The sequence below is a fragment of the Triticum aestivum genome, chromosome 4B, assembly GCF_018294505.1.
Source record: "Triticum aestivum cultivar Chinese Spring chromosome 4B, IWGSC CS RefSeq v2.1, whole genome shotgun sequence".
NCBI lineage: Eukaryota > Viridiplantae > Streptophyta > Magnoliopsida > Poales > Poaceae > Triticum > Triticum aestivum.
In genome coordinates this window covers 550,262,171-550,267,923 of record NC_057804.1, presented here as the reverse complement: position 1 = coordinate 550,267,923, position 5,753 = coordinate 550,262,171, and positions in this window count along the sequence as shown.

Genomic DNA, 5,753 nt, shown 5'->3' with positions numbered 1-5,753 from the left:
AGACACCCCCTCTCCTCTCCAGCTCCTCCCCCTCGCACGCCCCAGCCATGGCCGACGCCACCGTCGCCGCACCATCGTCGTAGCCGTGCTCCCCGTCGTCTCCACGCCGCGCCACCCTGTCCAGAAGCTCCGCCGTCCTCTACTCCTTCGAGCTAGCCGAGCCCCGAGCGCTCGCGTGCCTCGAAGCCGCCGCACCAACCTCGCCCGAGCTCGCCGTCGCCGGAGATCCCTTTCAACGCCGTCGCTGCCTCAGCTCGTCCCCGACCCCGCCGGTGGCCTCTACGGGAGCGCTGTGAGCCTAGCTACTCCTCCGACCCTCTCCCTATCATTCCCGAGCTGTGTAGCCACCGCACGAGGATCACACGCCCGCACCGTCGCGGACCTCGTCGCCGACGTGCTTCCGGCCACACTCCGGCCACAAGATGGTGTCCATCTTACTCACCGAGTTCCGCAGCACCTAGCCAGCCACTCCCCGAGCCTCACCGACCCCTCTAGCGCCAAGTTCACCTTCGGCCGAACCCCGGTGGCCGCCAAAGTCGTCGCCGGCGCCAACTCCGGCCACCCCGACCCCAACGGACTCCGCCAAGAGCTGCGGTTTGTCCTCAGCTCCACTCCGGTGGTCTCCGCGGTCCATTTGGTGGCCGAAATGGCCAAAACCACTCCCGCCGCCACGTCGGGCTCGCCGGCGGCTAAACGCCGGCAGCCGACATTGACTTTGACCACGGTTGGGCCCTGGTTGACTCCCCTGAGTCAATGACAGGTGGGGCCCAGCCCTGTTAATTAAACAGGATTAGTTTTAATTAAATTTTAATTAAAATAATCACCCTGACATGCGGGACCCACTGTCAGGTTTGACCTAGACCTGTTCCGTTGACCTGCTGACGTCACACTGACGTCAGGCTGACGCAGTAATTGATTTTCTGGGATTAAATTAAATCAGGAAATTCCAGAATATTATTTAAACTTCAAAAATTCATAACTTTTATTCTGTAACTCCAAATTGGACAAATTATATATGAAAAATGATCAGAAAAATCCAATCTATCCATCTGTACTATTTTCATGCATGATCAAACAAGTTAAATTGATGTTTCAAGCAGAACAAGGAAAAGCACTTTAAAAGGCCATATGTGAATTTGAAATTTGAATCTTTGATTCAAATTTGTTCAAACCCTTCTGGATTTTAGTTGCATTAGCCCAACACACTCACATTGCCATGTTTCATGCATGCATCATATTGTTGCACATTGTTTGGTGATGGTTGTGTATCGCTGTCCTTTGCGACAGGTTCTGCCTCCGAGGAGTACCGTGATTACCCTAACGAAGAACCGTATCAGTGCATCGAACCATCAGGCAAGCAACCAACCATTTGATCATATCGATACAATCCCATGTTCTCGCTCCTGCTCTCTTTTACTGCATTAAGACAACGCGTTTCAAACTGCTGTGTGCCACGGTAGTTGAACCCATTTCCTCTGCATGACCTGTCATTGCCACAGTAACTAGATGAAACCCACTAGCATGTGTAGGAGTTGATTGAGCCATATGTATTTGTTGTTCCTACCTTGCTATGCCTGCTATGCTTAGAGTCGTGTCAGGTCTGGTTCATCTGGGTGATGGGCTAGAGTGAAATGATTATGTCGGTAATGAGAGTGGTGTGGTGAACACGATTTGGTAAAGGTATCGATGAGAGGCCATGTAGGAGTACATGGTGGGTTGTTTCATTGAAGCCAACCTTAAGCACTGAGATCTGTATGCGTGATTTAAGAATCAGCTACTACCATACATTGGGCCCTGAAATATGACCCCGCTCGACTTCTTATTCACCCTAGCTCTCTGTCCAGGAGTTGCAAGTAGTTTCTGGTGTTTGTAGCCTACTGGAGGCCGTGGACAGCGCTGACCGTAGGGGTGGGCTGTGATGCGGTAGGTACGTGGCCGGGTGTACCGAATACCCGTTAGGTATCTCGGGAACCCTGTTCACATCGTTCGGGGCCGTATGGGAAACCTCGGCCGGACTCCCTGCGGATGGAACCTGAATAGGCGATAAACCTGGACTAGAGGCTTAAGTGTTTAGGTAGGTCGTGGTCTACACCCACGTCGGCTTTCGCTTGAAGTCTGCCGAGCACATGTCGTGTGCAGACGCTAAGTGGTGGAAACATGTATGAAGAAGTACACCCCTGCAGGGTTATCATGATCTATTCGAATAGCCGCGTCTGCGGTAAAGGACTACTTGGTTGCCTATACAGTTCATAGACAAGTAAATGGAAACTACTAAAAGCCTCAAGATAAGTGTGAGTGCCGAGGATGGCTCTTCCGTAGGAAGACGGAGGTGGATCCTCGGTAGTGTATTGAAGTGGTGAGTAGTGGACTCGTGTGCGCAAAACATTTCAAGTTGGAGTATCGTAGGATAGTCTAGCCATGAGTCAAAGCTGGCTTGCTGCAATAACTCCACCAACCCTTCTTGATACTATGCATGTATGTAGGATCTGATGTAAGTCTTGCTGAGTACCTTTGTACTCATGTTGCTATAATCTACATTTTTTACAGAAGACGCTGCAACCCCTTCTGATGGGTTCTATGTAGACGTTGACATCAACGAGTAGGCTAAAGACCCAGGTGGTGACCCTGAGCTTGTGAAGGACCACGTAGTATAGCTAGGCTTTCCAAGCCTCTTTTATTTTACTAGTTGTCTGTACTCAGACAAGTGACTTCCGCTGCTGGTTTGTATGACTGTACGACTTGTATGTTGGGTCGTGAGACCCGTACCTTTGTGTATGATATGTATGGCTCCCTGAGCCTTAAATAAAGTACTTGTGTCGTAGAGTCATGTTGTGATGCTTCGTTGTATTTGCACATATCGAGCATATTGTGTGTATGATTGAAATGCTTGGTATGTGTGGGATCTGACTATCTAGTTGTTTATCTTTAGTAGCCTCTCTTACCGGGAAATGTCTCCTAGTGTTACCGCTGAGCCATGGTAGCTTGCTACTGCTATGGAACACTTAGGCTGGCCGGCATGTGTCCTTCTTCGTTCCTGTGTCTGTCCCTTCGGGGAAATGTCACGCTTTGAGTACCGGAGTCCTGTTAGCCCGCTACAGCCCGGTTTACCGGAGTCCTGCTAGCCCAGTGCTACAGCCCGGACCCACTTGCTGATGACCGACACGTTCGAAGCTGGGTCATGGATGCCTGTCCCTGTAAGTCTGTGCCACTTTGGGTTTACGACTAGTCATGTCAGCCCGGGCTCTTTATCATATGGATGCTAGCGACACTATCATATACGTGAGCCAAAAGGCGCAAACGGTCCCGGGAAAAGGTAAGACGACACCCGTGGGGATGCCGTGCGTGAGGCCGCAAAGTGATATGAGGTGTTACCAGCTAGATCGATGTGACATCGAGTCGGGGTCCTGACAGCGTTGGCATCAGAGCCGGACTGCCTGTAGGTTCTCCAAGCCAAACTGGTCGATGTTGAGTCTAGAAATTCTTTAGTTATATGTAGGGGAATTGTTTGTGGGATGGAACGTAAGGCTCTTTTTACTCCTTTATCTTATGACATTCTGATCTGAGTCAGTCCATTCTTCCACCGGGGGTTAAGGAATTAGGATCTATCTTCTCTATCAGGATCACGTGTTACTAATCAGTAGTACCTTATAAGTTTGATGGTTACAAGCCTAGTTCAGTTCTACTACCACATTATGTTGCTAGAATGGTTTCAGAACTTTGATATGATGATGTTGAGTGTGTACGAAATCCTTTGTCAAATGTCTCAAAATCCTTTTTGAGCATTTACAGCTGTTATGCTGCCGAAATTTTGCTAGAAATTCTAATGCCTTTGCATTATGATTGTGCTTTCAGATGGCCACTCGCGACCTCAATCAAGTGGTTCGCCTGACTCGATGCCTAGATGTACCCGGCCATACTGCTAAGTTGGTCAGGGTAATGACTGAGGCTGGATATCGCTGGTATCCCGAGTACACGGTCGAAGAGCAATTCCGAGACTTTAATCAAAGCCAGTATCTCTGCACTGTCAGGATATTTCCATCTTATCCTGGATCCACCGAGCCTCTTCACTGTTCCTATGGACTCGGGGTTACTATTGAGATGGCTGTGCAGGACGCCTCCTACTCTATGATGACCATTATGCGAGTCAGATCTGGTTTATTTTGGGACTCTGATTTCCGGTATATGCCAGGATCACTTCCGGGAGCACAAGGGTATCTCCAGGCTATCTATGCTGACCCCACTCAGGAGGATTCACGGACTCGCACCACTGCTGAGATGCTCGAGGATAAGGACCGTGAAAATCGGGCCTTAAGGTTAGAGCTCTTCAATACCCGTGCTGACCACTGGGCCACTTTGACTCGGTTCGCACCGGCGGTGCAAGCTGGATATTCGGATATGCGCGATCTCTATCCTGTGAGATCTGCTCTGCCGGACGTGATGGTTTGGCGTGATGTAGGAGGCATCACCCCACCTCGCGGTCCCCGTAGGCCACCGTTTGTTGGTCCAAGGCCTCATCCTAGCCCCTATGGTCCACAAGCTCCGCGAGACCGTCTGTTTCCGGATGATCATGTTGAACTTCCAGGCTATGGAGGTGACTTCTACGAGGACTACTACGGATCGGTCTGAGTTAGTGGTAGTATCACTAGTTCGCACTAGCTGTGTCGTCTATCGTCCCGCGTGACTCGTGGGATATGACCTAGTTTGTACTCTTTCCGGAGATGTAGAAAAATAATGTATAGGAGCTTGGAATGCCTCCGATGAGATGTAATCCCTTTTCACCGTAATAGTACTTTGTTTGGTCTTGTACTAAACCCTGTATGGTGTGTATGACGATGGAATAAAAGAAGCAGTTTCTGTATCTACCATGTCATACGGATGATCATCTTGCACTCCGAGTTATTCCTTACATTATGTGTCCTATGTCAGAATTTTACCATCCTGACTAAATCATTGTCTTGTTTACCTAGGATGGTCAACACGCGCGCTAACCCTGCTTCCCAAGAGCAGGCCGAAGGCAGTGAAGCCAGGGATGCAAATCTGCCTCAACCTCCTTCACTAGCCGAGGTTATGATGGAAGCTGAGAGAAACAAGCGGGAGACAAACCGTTTGTTGGAGCGTATTGAACAGAATACAGCACACCATCAGAGGGCTAACGTGGTGTCACTCAGTGATTTTATCAAATTGCATCCACCCACATTCCACCACTCCGTCGAGCCTCTCGACGCTGATGACTGGCTTCGCAGTATCTCTCACAAACTGCGTTCCGCGCTGGTAGCGGAGGCTGACAAGGTCACCTTTGCTGCATACCATCTTGAAGGCCCCGCCAGTCTATGGTGGGAGAATTATGGAGCTATGCGCCCAGCGGGCCATGTCACTACTTGGGCTGAGTTTAGCGAGGCTTTCCGTGAACATCACATTCCGGAGGGTCTCATGGACCGTAAACGTGAAGAATTTTGCAGTTTCACCCAAGGCCGACTTTCTGTGGATGCCTATAGCAGGGAGTTTGGTAATCTCGCCCGATATGCAACTGAGGAAGTGTCTACTGACGCCAAGAAGCAAGCAAGGTTCCGTAAGGGCCTTAGTCCTGAGCTTCGCCGCGACCTCCGTCTGCATGAGTGCACATCTTTTTCGAAACTTGTCAACAAAGCCATCAGTGCTGAAACCGGTCAGACTGACTATGACGCAACACGCAAGCATGGACGTGACATGGGTTCCTCATCCGGTGCTGGTCCTCAGAAGCGCCGCGTGTGGGT